Source organism: Musa acuminata, chromosome BXJ1-7 (assembly GCF_036884655.1).
Source record: "Musa acuminata AAA Group cultivar baxijiao chromosome BXJ1-7, Cavendish_Baxijiao_AAA, whole genome shotgun sequence".
NCBI lineage: Eukaryota > Viridiplantae > Streptophyta > Magnoliopsida > Zingiberales > Musaceae > Musa > Musa acuminata.
In genome coordinates this window covers 33,731,526-33,747,915 of record NC_088333.1, presented here as the reverse complement: position 1 = coordinate 33,747,915, position 16,390 = coordinate 33,731,526, and positions in this window count along the sequence as shown.

Sequence of the window (16,390 nt, the reverse complement as noted above, 5' to 3'; positions counted from 1 at the left end):
TACGATTGCTTTCTAAAAATTAGGATTCAAAAATAACAGCAATACAAGAATCAAAGAACTTGAACCATTTTCCAACTAAAAAACTTATAGGGTCTTTGATGACCTATAAAATGACGTGCAATGCACGTGAAGAACTTGAGAACCATCTTTCAAAGAATAGGAAGGATTTCAGACTTAGAACAATTGAAGGTCACTCGAGCATAAGCTTAAGTGACGGTGAACTTGAACTCCTCATAAAATTTTCAAAACAAGAATCAAAAATTAAAAATGAACTTAAAAAGAAGAAGAATGCGACTTTGGATGAATCGAACTCATCCGAAGATAAGAAAAAAATCAACAAAGGCGAAGTGGCAAACTACGCCTTAATGACATTCGACAATGAGGTTAACAACTCAAACGAAACTCCTTTAATTTATTTCAAAATTACATAATGCTTTTCATGAGTTGTTCTTAAATTAGTTTATAAAAATTATATATATATATATATATATATATATATATATTAAATTACATGTGTAGTGAAAATGCAAAAATAAAATTGGGTCATGCCTACCTTTCTAGTGATTTTAAAAATAATCATGAAAATTATATGTTCTATGATAAACAAACAAAATGATTTTGATTAAAAATACCTTATGAAATCATGCTTGATGGTTTAATAAAGCAATAGAATATTAGATATAAATATAATGCTTGTACACCTAACAAGATGAATCATATTGTTTCTCGATTTAGATTGAAGATACTCTATGATTAATGAAATCATGTTTGATTTGAAGTAATTATTTGAAATCATATGTTTTGGAATTATGTGTTATACTTTTTTTTATCTTGATGATTTTTTATCTTTTCATTTTAAACGTTGATGCATAGTTTTGACATAAGAACAAATATTTGGGCATGCTAATATAAAGTCAATCACGTAAATATAAACTAAAGAAGTTTAGATATCTTTAAGAATCATTCAATATTATGATCAATGAAACCATGCTTGAAGTCTTAATGAAAATGTAATGATGATTTGAAAGCATGCTTAACAAGTTTATATTTTGAACTTATGCATGATAATTTTTGTGATCTTTTGAAAGTTCTTTTTTGGTGTTAATAAACGATGCATGGATTTGAAAGAAAAGAACATGCATGTATGAAATCAATCAATAAGTTGAAACAAAAGGAGGAAAGCATTTTTCTTGAAAATTTTCTTTTTCCTCTATCTTATCGATTTTTCACTAAGAGACCAATAAAATTATTTGTGCCATTTTGAATCTCTTGAAAGAAATATTGAGATTTTGATGATTTGAATTTGAATGAGTTTTATCAAAATCATGATCTTGGTTTCTTGGAATTATTTGAGATATTTTTTAATCAAGATCTCTTCTTTGTACTTTTATAATTTTTTCTTGGTATTTTACTAAAGAGGAGATTTTCTATGTGAATCATAAGATTTTATATTCATGAATTGAGATCTTGTTCTCCTACAAGATTAATTGAATTTTATCTATATCATGATCTCCTAATAATTCTTTTCGTTAATAATTTAAGAGGAGATTTGTTAAAATGGATCATAGTTTCTCTTGATTTCTCGAATTTTAGACTTGATCTTTCATTTTTGATGATTGAAATAATGATTGAAACATTGATGTAATTATGAATAATGATTTGATATTATGCATGCAATACTTCAACTTATGATAATGATATATGCAATGATGAAATATTCATGATGAAAAATTATTTTGACATTCATGACTTGAATTTTTATCTATACTATTTACCTTTATCATGGTTTAGAAATTGATGTAAAGGGAAAAAGAGACACAAAATTGTATTTTACCCTTCTTTGTGACAATGACATAGGGGGAGCAAATTTTGCTAGCTTGCTAGCTAGCTTGCATACTTCAAAAAGAAGCAAAAGCTTGCTCCTCTAAAAAAGATGCAAAAATCTTGCTAACTTTCATGTGTAAAATTTGCTAGCTCACAAATTGTAAGGAGAAAAACTTGCTTGCTTGCTAGCACATCTAAAGAGAAGCAAAAATTACAAATGTATATATCGCAAAAAGATGCAAAACTTGTTAGCTTGCTTCATGTAAAACATTGTATCTTGCTAGCTTGTTATCTTGCATTATTTTTCAAAAAACTTGTTAGCCTTCATACTTCATTTGCTAAATTGCAAGCTTGCATGTTGTAAAATAATGTAAAATTTTGTTAGCTTGCACTTTGCAAAGGAAGCAAAAATGGCACTTCTCAAAAGAGAAGAAAGAGCTTGCTATCTTGAACATCACCAAAAACTTGATAGATTGCCTATCTTAAGAAGCAAGAATGCAAACTTGTTACGATCAAGAGCACTAAGAGGGGGGGGGGGGGGGGGTGAATTAGTGCAGCAGAAAACTTTCGACGATTAAAACTGTGTTCGTACATTGAAATCCGATTTCGACGTAAAAGTCGTTTCGTGCAGATAATAACTTTGAAAGCTTACGAAAACATATTTGAAGTAAAGTAAGGAAGGCAGTTTGTAGTTAAGATAAATAGCACAAAGGAAATGCAAACCAGATTTTAGAGTGGTTCGGTCAAACATGACCTACATCCACTTTCGGCTTCCTCCTCCGACGAGGTCACCGACGTCCACTAGAGGCCTTCCTTCAATAGGCGAAGGCCAACCACCCTTTTACAGTTTCACTCCTTTTGACGGGCTTAGGAGACAACCCTTACAGAATTTCTCTCATCTCTTGAAAGATTAAAACTTGGAAGAAAAGAGGGAGGAGAACTTCTAGACTTTACAACACTTTTGAGCTCTAAAATCACAGAGTAAGATCAAGCTTTTGGTGGTTTGAGTTGCCCTTTCATACAGGAAAGGGTGGGGTTTATATAGGCCCCAAACTGGTTTAAATTTGGAGCTCAAACATGTCATCTCCCGGATTTCTAGGGTCCTGGTGGTACTACCTCCTGACTGGGCGGTACAACCGCCTGACAGCTCGGAGACTGAGATTTTGGCCGGTGCCACCGCTTGACAGGGGCGGTGCCACTACCTGACTAAGGCAGTTTTACTGCTTGGCAGAGCTCGGAGATCGAGCTTAGGCAGTTCCACCGCCTGTCAGGGGCGGTTGCACCGCCCAATCTAGCTCGGAGACTGAGCCCTGGGCGGTGCCACCGTCGACCTAGGCGGTACCATCGCTGGCCAAGAAATCTGGGTCCGAATGGACTGATTCATTCGACCCAATTTGGGTTTGTCAAGGGCCCAATTGCCCCAAGATTAAGTCAATGGGATCACCTCCCATTTCTAACTTAATCATCGTGCTAACTACAATATTTCTTAAGACATTTACTGCAACTTGCTCCGGTGCGTCAATCGCTTCTTCTAGTGAGCTTCCGGCGAACTTCCGTCGATCATCCGATGAACCCTCGGTGATGATCCTGCGGACTTCCGGCAAACTCCTAGACTTGTGATGATCCACTTGGCGAGTTCTGATGAGCTTCTTTTGGCAAGCTCCTGGACTTCTCGGATTTGTTCCCGCAGAACCTCTGACGACCATCCGGACTTCCATCAAACTCTCAAACTCCCAACGTGATCATAGTCTTGACTCTAGTGCAACTCCTACTACATGTCTTACTTCCATTGTAGTTAATCCTGCACATGTAAAATAAAACTTCGATCGAGACAATTAATCCTAAGCAATTAACCAAGTTGTCCGGCATGTCATTGGTCCCTCGACGCTTCGTTTGATTCTTCGGCGCATCATCCTCTCCTATGGCCTATTGCCCAATCGGCTAGTTAACTCTGCAACTCTGATATCTTTGGCGCAATACCCGCTCTTCTTGGCCCGATGCCCAAGTCCACGGCCCAAAGCCTTTTGTCGATACGTCGATCGATCCACCAGCCAAACGTCCAATCTTCTGACATGTTCCTTTAACCCAACATGATTCTTCCTATTTGAATTGTCTCATCCTGATCGAAGCATCCTGCGTCACTCAAAACTCAGATTAAATCATAAACATATATCAAGTGGTTTCATCATCAAAATACGAGATTCAATAATCTCCCCCTTTTTGATGATGACAACCACTTGATGACAGAGTTAACATTAACTCCCGGAGTTTAAACAAACTCCCCCTATCAATATGCCATATTGATAGAACCTTGAATTCAAACTGAATTCAAGTCATTGCAATATTCATCATGAATACTTGCAACACGTCATCATGAACTTATGCATAAACTTATGCATAATATCATACTTGTCCCCCTTTGTCATCAACAAAAAAGAGAAGTTCCAACTTTAATGTGTTTGTAGTATTAATTCAACTTATTGCATGAAAAACATAATATCAAGTTTTATTATCATGTAGTTTTGAAGCTAAAAAATTTAGCAAGTGTTACATCATGCTTAGAACATTCAAGCTATCAAGTTTTAGATATGCAAGTTTTACAACATACAAGATAGCACTTTTGCTTCTTTTGAGATAGCAACTTCTACATCATGCAAGCTAGCAAATTAGAGATGTTCAAAAAGGCAACTCTTGCTTCTTGAAATATACAAGTTGCAAGTTAGCAAATTTTTGCTTCCTTTGCAATGTTTGAGCTCGCAATTTTGCTTCTGTTGCAAAGTGCAAATTTAGCATGTTTAGCTTTTCTTTGCTTCTCTTTAGACTACAAGCTAGCAATTTTTATGATATGAAAGTTTTACTACATACAAGCTAGCTTTTCATCACAACATATAAGTACAAAAGCATAGCAAGATTCTTAAGTTCAATCATGGCAATTCAACACTTGCTTCTTGTGCAAGATTGCACTTTGCTTTTCTTTGCATGTTCTGACTAGCAAAAGTTTTCTCCCCTTTGTTTTTGTCAAAAAGAAGGGAAGAGTACAAGCTAGCCAGCATTTGCGTTGAGCTAGCAATTTTTCTCCCCTTATATCATTGTCGAAAAGAAGGGAAGACCCTTATATCAATTTTCAGATTATGACAAAGGTGAGTAATCATTCTTATTTCAAAATTCCATAATTGAGATAAACCTTGAATTCAAATTAAGGAAATTTTAATCATGATTCACATCGCAATACATCACATACATCATAATAAAAGGCATAAGTATTGCATGCATCATTTTAGCAACAAATCATAGCATTTCATCACATGGCAAGATATTAGCAAGTAAAATTACGATGCAAGTTCTTGATATCTTAACATAATTCAAATTCAAATATGGCACTAATAGTATCAATTCATATATTTCTCCCCCTTTATTATCAACAAAAAGGAGAACGATATAAACAAATTTTAAACATTAGTGCAGTAATGATTCATGCCATAACTAGGTTTATGTCATTTTTCAACAATGAGTGATAGGATATTAATTATACAAACATCTCAAGAAAAACATGACATGGAGATGACTTTCATTACTTCTTCCTCTTTATTTGTTATTATCTTTTTGCATAGAGGAAAGTCACTTGTGAGCTTACTCGAATGAAGTTAAAATTGATAAGATATTAAAGCACACTTCATTTTTACAAGGATCAAGATATGTGTGTGAATCAAATCCTTGCACATAAAACTATTTCTCTAAAGATATAAGAAGGAATCATCAAATCCATTTCTCGAAAGATATTTTTCACATGATAAGTCTATGAGAGATGCATTTGCTAGTTGATTCCATATTTTAAAAATCAATGATATGAATCAAACTCGATATGACATTTGTTTATCAAGTCTGGAAGAGAATAATGTATCGAGAAAATCCGATTGTTAGGATTAAGAAGATCCGAAAATGAAATTTAATACTTTCATGCATTCGGATAAGGTTTTGCTATAGATTTTCAAGTTCAAACATGAAGATAAAACATGCTCATGATTATGGAAATTTTTGTATCCAAAACACATAATTTCCAACATGTTATTAAGGCATGTAATAGTATAAAATCATTATGGCAATTAAGTGATTTGATCATTGAATCAAGAAAGTCCGAAAAATAATCTTAACAAGTTTGTGCATTCGGGCACATTTTTGCCATAGTTTTTCAAAAACACTCATAAAAATAACACATGCTTATCATCATGTATAACTTAAAATCTCATGCACAAAGTCATCAAATCATGGTCTCAAAATTTCAATATTTTCATTACAACTTTATGCATTACTTCGAATCAAACATAATTTCATTAAAAATCGAGAATCAACATGATAAACATTATTACTTCTTAACTATGATTTCATATTTTCAATCAAAATCATTTTGTTTGTTTGCAATATTATCATTTTTTGAAATTACTAGCATGATCATAATTTTTGTATTTTTATTTTTAAACATGTAATTTTCAAGAAAATTAATTCTAAACTAAAAAAAAATACATTATGAAAGCATCAAGTAATTTCAAAATAAATTAAGGGTGTTTTGATTACCTCATCATTGAATGTCATTAAGGCGTAGTTTGTCATCTCGTCTTTCTTGATTTTCTCCTAGTCTACAGAGGAGTTTAATTCATCCCACTTTGTATTCTTCTTCTTGCATTCAAAGCAAGTAGTTTCATTCTTTTTGTTCTTAAATTTTTGTTTCTTAAATTTTTTAAATTTCTTAGTGAGGAGTTCTTGTTCACCATCACTTGAGCTTATGCTTGAGTGGTCTTCAAATGTTCTATATCTCAAATCCTTCCTGTTCTTTGGAAGGTGGATTTGTTCATCATGTGCATTGTGCACCATTTCATATATCATCAATGAATCGATAAGTTCTTCAAGTGAAAAAATATTTAAATCTTTTGTTTCTTGTATTGCCATTATTTTTTATTCCTAAGCATTAGAAAGTGATCATAAAACTTTACTAACAAGTTCAAAATTTGAGAAACATTTGCTAAGAGCTTTTAAACCATTGACGACATCTATAAAACGGGTGTATATGTCAACAATGGTTTCGCTCGGCTTCATTCGAAAAAGCTCGAAATCATGCATCAAAAAATTTATTTTAGAATCTTTTACACTACTTGTGCCTTCGTGTGTGATTTCAAGAGTGCGCCAAATATCGAAAGTCATTTCACACATAGAAATCCGATTGAACTCATTTTTATCCAAAGTACAAAATAAGGCATTCATAGCCTTTGTGTTTAAAGAAAAATACTTCTTCTCCAAATCCGACCATTCGTTCATCGGTTTAGAGGGAAGTTGAAAACCATTTTCAACAATATTCCATAAATCTAAATTCATAGAAATCAAGAAAACTCTCATTCGAGTTTTCCAATAAGTGTAGTCCAATCCGTCAAACAACGGTGGACGAACAACCGATAAGCCCTCTTGAAAGCCATGAAGAGCCATTTCTCTCGGGTATAAATCTGAAATGAGAAATACCAGGTTCTGATACCAATTGTTAGGATCAAGAGCACTAAGAGAGGGGGGGGGGGGGGTGAATTAGTGCAGCGGAAAACTTTCGACGATTAAAACTGTATTCGTATGTTGAAATCTGATTTCGACGTAAAAGTCATTTCGTGCAGATAATAACTTTGAAAGCTTATGGAAATGTATTTGAAGTAAAGTAAGGAAGGCAGTTTGCAATTAAGATAAATAGTACAAAAGAAATATAAACCAGATTTTAGAGTGGTTCGGTCAAACGTGACCTACATCCACTTTCGGCTTCCTCCTCCGACGAGGTCACCGACGTCCACTAGAGGCCTTCCTTCAATAGACGAAGGCCAACTACCCTTTTACAGTTTTACTTCTTTTGACGGGCTTAGGAGACAACCCTTACAGAATTTCTCTCCTCTCTTGAAAGATCAAAACTTGGAAGAAAAGAGGGAGGAGAACTTCTAGACTTTACAACACTTTTGAGCTCTAAAATCACAGAGTCAGATCAAGCTTTTGGTGGTTTGGGTTGCCCTTTAATGCAGGAAAGGGTGGGGTTTATATAGGCTCCAAATTGGTTTGAATTTAGAGCTCAAAAATGTCACCTCTCAGATTTTCAGGGTCCTAGCGGTACTAGCTCCTGACTGGGGCGGTACAACCGCCTGGCTGCTCGGAGACTGAGCTTCTGGGCAATGCCACCGCCTGATAGGGGTAGTTGCACCACCTCGTCTCGCTCGGAGACTGAGCCCAGGCGGTGCCACAGCTTGACTGGGGCGGTTGCACCACTTGGCAAAGCTCGAAGACCGAGCTCCAGCGGTTCCACCGCCTGTCAGAGGCAATTGCACCGCCCAACCTAGCTCGGAGACTGAGCCCTGGGCGATGCCACCGCTGGCCAAGAAATCTAGGTCCGAATGGGCTGATCCATTCGACCCAATTTGGGTCTGTGAAGGGCCCAATTGCCCCAAGATTAAGTTAATGGGATCACCTCCCATTTCTAACTTAATCATCGTGCTAACTACAAAATTTCTTAAGACATTTACTGCAACTTGCTCCGGTGAATCAATCGCTTCTTCCGGCGAACTTCCATCGATCATCCGATGAACCCTCGATGATGCTCCTACAAACTTCCAGCAAACTCCTGGACTTGCGATGATTCATTTGGTGAGTTCTGATGAGCTTCTTTTGGCAAGCTCCTAGACTTCTCAGATTTGTTCCCGCAGAACCTCCGACGACCGTCCGGACTTCCGACGAACTCTCGAACTCCCAACCTGATCATAGTCTTGACTCCAGTGCAACTCCTCTTGCATGTCTTACTTCCATCGTAGTTAATCCTGCACATGTAAGACAAAACTTCGATCGAGACAATTAATCATAAGTAATTAACCAAGTTGTCCGGCATGTCATTGGTCCCTTGACGCTTCATCCGATTCTTCGGCGCATCATCCTCTCCTACAGCCTATTGCCCAATCGGCCAGTTAACTCTGCAACTCTGATATCCTTGGCGCAATACCCACTCTTCTTGGCCCGATGCCCGAGTCAATGGCCCGAAGCCTTTTGTCGATACGTCGACCGATCCACCGGCCAGACGTCCAATCTTCTGACATGTTCCTCTGGCACAATATGATTTTTCCTGCTTTAATTGTCTCATCTTGATTGAAGCATCATGCGTCACTTAAAACGCAGATTAAATCATAAACATATATCAAGTGATTTCATCATCAAAATACGAGATGCAACAAAACTTGCATAATTTACAATCTTGTACATCTTTAAAATTAATGATGATTTGGTGATTATGCATGTTGTAAAGTGATGTTAAATTTGCTAGCTTGTGTGATGATAAAACTGAAGATTATGATTATATTGCAATAATTTAAACTTCTATGTCCAAATACTTGATAGTTGTAACTTCTCCTTTTTCTTGATGATAAAGGAGGAGAAGTATGATCATGTTATGCATGATGATGTGTTGTAAATATTCATGATGAAATTTGTAATGACTTAAATTCGGCATAAATTCAAGGTTCTATCAATATGACATATTGATAGGGGGAGTTAAGGTTAACTCCATCATCAATTGGTTGTCATCATCAAAAAGGGGGAGATTGTTGAATCTCAGATTTTGATGATGAAACTAATTGATAAGTGTTTATGATTTAATCTACATTTTGAGTGATGCAAGATGCTTCGATCAGGATGAGACAATTAAAGTAGAAAGAATCATGTTGGGTCGGAGGAAAACATGTCCAAAGATTGGACGTCAGGCCGGAGGATCGGTCGATGTATCTATAGAAGGCTTCGGGCCATGGATTTGAGCATCGGGCCAAGAAGAGCAAATATTGCACCAAGTATATTGGAGTTGCGGAGGTCAACTGACCGATTGGGCAATAGGCCCCAAGAAAGGACGATTCGCCAAAGAATCGGACAAAGCATCGATGGACCAATGACATGACGGACGATATGATTCATGCTTAGTAATAATTATCTAGATCGAAGTATGTTTTTATATGTGCAGTATTAACTATAATAGCAAGGCATAAAGTAAAATGAAGTCCCGGAGTCAAGAACACGATTTTGTTGGGAGTTCGAGAGTTCGTCGGAAGTTCTATCAGAATTGACCGAGAAGTCCTAAAGCTTGCTAAAGAAGCTTGTCGGAACTCGCCAAGAAGATCGTCGTGAAGTCCAGGAGCTTGCCGGGAGTCCGCCGGAACATCACCGAGAAATCATCGGAAGTTCGCCGGAAGATCAATTGATGTATTGGAACTAGAATGCTTAGAATATGTCTTAGGAATCATAGTTAGCACATAATTGGAGTTGGAATTGGGAGGTAATCCCATCAACTCTGTTAGGGGCTAATTGGGCTAGTTTAGGCCAGATTCAAGGCCCAACCAGGATGCTGAAAGCTTGGCTAACGATGGCACCGCCTAGGAGACTCAGTCTCCCAGGTGGTTTGGGTGGTGGTATCGCCCAGACTGGGCGGTAGTACCACTAGTAGTAAATGCTACCAGTGGTAGTACCGCCCCTATCAACCGTTGGTACCGCCAAAGCTCAGTCTCTGAGCTCTATCAAGCAATGGTACCACCCAGACTAGGTGGTGGTATCGCTTAGTGTCAGGATGCTAGGTAGTGGTACCGCCCGTACTCGGGAAACCCGGGATGAGATGTTTTTAGGCTCAAAGTTTGAATCAACTTGAAGCCTATAAATATCCCTCTCATCCCAGGTTAAGATACATAAGTATTGAGAGTAAAAAGGAAAGAAACGCTATTGTAATCTTATGTGAAACTCCTCTCAAAGTTCTAAGTGTTAGAATAGTTTGAGAGAGGAGTAAGTGGGGGTGTAAGGGTTATCTCCTAAACCCGATAAAAGGAGAATCGAGTTGTAAAATGTGGTTGGTCTTCACCTATTAAAGGAATACTGATAGTGGATGCCGGTGGCCTTGACGGAAGAGGAATCGATGGAGTGAATATAGGTCATGACGACCAAACCACTATAAAAATCTGGTTTGCATTTTGTCTTGAGTAATTTACTTTAACTGCAAACCACTTTACTTGCTTATTGCTTCCAATACATTTACGAATGCTTTCAAGTTAAGGATATTTCTAGAATCAATTTTGAACGTATAAAGAATTTTTTAGAACCGACGTGTTTTTATCCATTGCACTAATTTATACACCCCCCCCCCCCCTCTCTCTTAGTGTTGACTTGTTCATAACACGGGCATGGTTCTATCAGACCCATATGGTTTCTACTTGAGCCTTGCTTTAATCGGATTCTCTTGGAGAACTCTTTTTCTCTCAATTCGAATGACCCTGGTCATAGATTTATTTGAGCAAAAATATATAGGATATTCCTCTCATGACACCGAGAGTGGATGATCCTTTATCGATACTAAATAGCCCCCGTAAGGTCGACTACAACTCCCGATAACTAGTTGTGCTAGATTTGGAACTTCCAAACATATAAGTTTGGTATCAAAGAGTGGATTACTCATACAGGACATATTAAAGCCAAGTTGGCATTAAGAGAGGGGGTGAATTAGTGCTTTGATAAAAAGCTCAACAATTCAAAAATCTCATTCGAGAAAATCATATAGGAAAGACGCTTGACTTGAAAGCATGTTCATAAGTGTAGTGAAAGTAATAAGCAAGTAAATCAGTTTACAATATAAATGAAAATCATGAAAGAAATGTAAACTGAGTTTTATAGAGATTTGGTTATCGTGATCTACATCCACTCCTAATTCCTCTTCACTCGAGGCCACCGGCTTCCACTACTGATCTTCTTTCAATAGGCAAAGATCAACTATTCTTACAACTCTTTCTCCTTTTGCTAGGCTCAGGAGAGAACCTTTATAACCTCTCTTTTAGACCTCACTCCTCCCTTAGAAAACTTTTAACTCTAGGAGGAAGAGACAATAAATCCTAAAAGAGTTTCCAATTTTTTCTCAAGTATTCTTCCCCCCCCCCCCCTTTCAACTTAATTTCATTTTTTACCAAGCAAAAATATTCGGGGTATTTATAGACCCTAAATGGTTTCAAAAATGGAGCCAAAAAAGATCTCATCTTGGTTTTCCCGAGTCCTGTCAATACCACCACCTGTTTTGGGTGATACTATCGCCTGCAGCATTGACACTGGGCGGTACCATTGCTTAGTCTATTAGTGCCACCACCTAACGTAGTTTAGGAGACTGTGTTTGGATGGTACCACCGCCCAGACTAGTAGTACCACCGCTTGACACTAGGCATTACCACCGCCTAGTCTAGTGGTACTACCGCTTAACATAGTCTCTGAGACTGTGTCTTAGAGACTGAGCCTCTAGCGGTGCCACTGCTTGGACCGACGGTGCCACCGCTTACCCAACTTTTGGGTCACTAAATGGGTCTTTCTCTTGGCCTAAAACAACCCCAATATAGGCCCAATTGGCCCTTAATTGAGTTGACATTGTTACCCCAATACCGACTCAATTAGACCTAAACTAACTCGATCTAGATAAATTATTATAAAGTATTAATCATATATTGTTTGAAATGTCATTGGTTCATCCCGCGTTTCGTCCGACCCTTCGACGCATCGTCCTCTCCTTCAGTATATTGCCCAATCGACATATTATCTTCTCATAATATTTGATCTCCTTAGCGCAATGTTTGATCTTCTTGACCCGATGCCCGAACACATGGCATGAAGCCTTCTACCGATATGTCAACCGATCCTGTGGCTCGACATCCAATCTTCTGACATGTTTCACTTCAGCCTAATATTGATTCTTCCTACTTTAATCAAATTGTCTCTTTATAATCGAAGCTAGTCCTGCGTCACTCAAAATGTATATTAAATCACAAACTTATCAATTGATTTCATCATCAAAATCTGTGATTCAACAATCTCCCTCTTTTTTATAATGACAATCAATTGATGATGGAGTTTAAACCAAACTCCCCCTATCAATATGCCATATCAACATAAACCTTGAATTCAAATTGAATTCAAGTCAAAGAAATTTTAATCATGATTCACATCATATGCAATACATCATATATATATATATATATATATATATATATATATATATATATATATATATATATATATATATATATCATTATAATAAAATCATGACTATTGCATACATAATCATAATTTTAAAACATCAAATTTCAAAACATCAAAGTACATCATATCATGCATGATTCAAATCATCATTGTACCTTCTCCCCCTTTGTCATTAACTAGCAAATTTTTAATTATACAAGCTAGTAAGATAGCAAGTTTTACATCATTTTAGACCATACAAGCTAGCAAGTTTTAGAGATGTGCAAGTTTAGTATGTTTGCTTTTCTTTACAATTTTCAAGCTAGCAAGTTTTTGAAAGAGAATGCAAGATAGTAACTTGAAAGTTTTACATCATTTTAGAATATGTAAGCTAGCAAGTTTTTTTAGATGTATAAGTTAGAACATGCATCATGAGTATTGCCTCTCTTGAGTTGTGCAAATTTTGCTTCTCGTGCAAGATAGCACTTCTTACATCTCTTTTGAGATGAGCAAGTAAGCAAGTTTTGCCTTTCTTTGCAAGCTAGAAATTCTTGCAATTTTACAAGTTTTGCTTCTTCTTAAATTGTGCAAGCTAGCATATCTTTCTCCCCCTTTGTTACTATCAAAAAGAAAGAAGAAGAGGGGAATAATACAATGGTGCAATTCATTTCCCTTTACATCAATTATCAAATCATCACATGAAATATATCAAGAAAAATTAACTTGGTGGTGAGATATACAATTTATGAATACAAAGAAATTATACAAAAAAATAATGTCATGAAAGATAATATTAAAGATCATATGAATACCAAAAGAAATGATTCATTTTGACAAATCTTCTCATAATTAATCAAAAAGAAATCTTAGGAGATTAAATACGAGATCTTGATTCATAAAAAGATTTCAAGTTATAATTCCAAGGAATCAAGAGAAAAATCATCATTTATTTAGATAATACTCCTTTTTAGTAAATAACGAAAAGAAATCTTAGGAGATCAAGGATCTTAATTCAAAATATCTCAAGTATCAAGTTCGGATAAAACTCATTCAAATTTAATTTATCAAATCATTAAAATCACCTTTTTAAGAGATTCATAAAAATAACATAAATAGATTCATTAATCTCTTTTTGAAAGCTCGATAATATTTTAGGGATAGAGACATTTTCAAGAATAATGCATTCCTTTTTTTTTTTGTTTCAATTTATGTGATTTGGTTTTATACAAGCATGCCCAAGTTTTTTATGCCAAATCAAAATATGCATCATAGTTTAAAACCAGAAAAGTAAATCTCGTCATAGAAATCATCAAGATCAATAAACCATAAATCACCAAAAATTATCATTACTTCAAATCATCATGCATAATTAAATCATCAAGTATAATTTAAACATAAAGCATTTTCAAAATCATTTTGTTTCGGTTAGCGAGCTTGTGAAGTGTGTTGGATCTCTGATCATATGCCTTAGCATCCATAATAAAAAAATTATCTTTTGCTCCTAGCTTTCAGTTTTATAGATGTCTACAAGAAGGATGGGTTTGTTCTAGATCCCCATTTAGCTTTGGGTCCCTCATGATTTGATTTATCATTGTTAGCTTTTGGCATTAAGTCATTCATGGTTCCTTTAGGAACCCAAACTAACTTATGTAAGCTATACTTTTGAATGTACATTTATTTGCAAAATGTCCACACCTACCATAAAAATTATATTTATTTTCATGGGAAACATATAATGTCGGTCTTTTACCAAATAAAGTAGTTGGCTTTTTTTTAGTGTTCCTCACAAAGCCAATTCCTTTCTTACTACGAACATGACTCTTATTGGCAAGAATCATGTTTAAAGATTTGCTACTAATTTTATTTTTTTCTAAAGTTTATTGTAATAGCAAATTTTCCTTTCTATATGAATCTAACTCTTCACATTTAGTACAAGAGCTTAACATGCAACTATCATGTTCAATTTTTAATTTTTTTAAATTCATTAGAAAGAGAAGCATGATCCTTTTTAACAACTTATATTTTTTACCAACTAGCTTATATTCATCAAATAAATTATGAAAAGCATCAAGTAATTCATTGTAAGATAAATGAGATTCGATTGAGTCATTTACCTCATCGTCGAAAGCCATTAAGATGTAGTCGCCACCTCACCTTTGATGGTTTGCTCCTCATTTTCGGATGTACTCAATTCGTCCCATGTTGCCTTGAATGCTTTCTTCTTCCTTAACAACTTCTTCAATTTATAGTAAGTTGTTATGTCATTTTTAAGTTTAGTTTTAGAATTAGTCTTTTTTTATGAACTTTTTAAATTTTTTTGTCAAAAGTTCTATGTCAGCTTTCGCTCGAGTAGTCTTCTTTTGTTCTAAGTGTCAAATACTTCATGTTTTTTGGAAGGTTGTTCTCATGTTTGTCTTGTATCATACAACTCATTTCATAGGTCATTAAAGACCCGATAAGTTCTTCAAGAAGGAAATTATTCAAGTCCTTCGTCTCTTGTATTGTCATCACTTTCGAATCCAAACTTTTTATAAGGGATCTTAGTATTTTATTAACAAGTTTAAAATTTGAAAAACTTTTACCAAATGCTTTTAAACCATTGACGACATCCGTAAAATGGGTGTACATGTCTCCAATGGTTTCTCTTGGTTTCATACGAAACAATTTAAAATCATGCATCAAAAAATTAACTTTAGAATCTTTAACCCTACTTGTGCCTTTGTGCATGACTTCAAGAGTGTGCCAAATGTCATGTGCAGTTTCATAAGTCAAAATGTAATTAGACTCGTTTTTATCCAAAGCACAAAACAAAGCATTCATAGCTTTCACATTTAAAGAAAATGATTTTTTTCTTAAAGTCATTCCATTCATTCATAGGTTTAAAGGGGGTTTGAAAACCAAGTTCAACGATATTCCATAAATAAAAGTTCAAATAAAGCATAGGAAGATGAGTGATAGAAAGACTCTCTTGAAAGCCAAAAAAAGTCATTTCTCTTAGATGTTAATCTAAATAGAGAGAAATATGGCTTTGAGACCAACTATTAGGACCAAGTCGGTACTAAGCTAGTCGTACGTTACTTAAAATATATATTAGATCACAAACTTATCAATTGATTTCATCATCGAAATTCGAGATTCAACATAACATCCTTGGTGTCTCAAGTCTAAGGACCAAGCACACCAATAGGATAATAAAATCATTGTTTGACAATGAGGTATCATTAACCATCCAGCATTTCGTGAGCGGATTAATTAGTGAACTCATTCTCCAATGAGCACCGACACTATAGCCCTAGTGTTCCCACACGAATAGCTATGAGACCAACTGCCCCCATTATATGGACGAGTATATAGCATACAAATATGTTCGGTTATCTCGATGTCTCAATCGAGTAACCTATGACTATGATTATTTAGGGTTTGTGTTTAAAGGTGAATCTGTCTCATTATCATGTTCTGATTCCTATTACATATATATATATATATATATATATATATATATATATATATATATATAACAGAAAATATCAAGTAATAT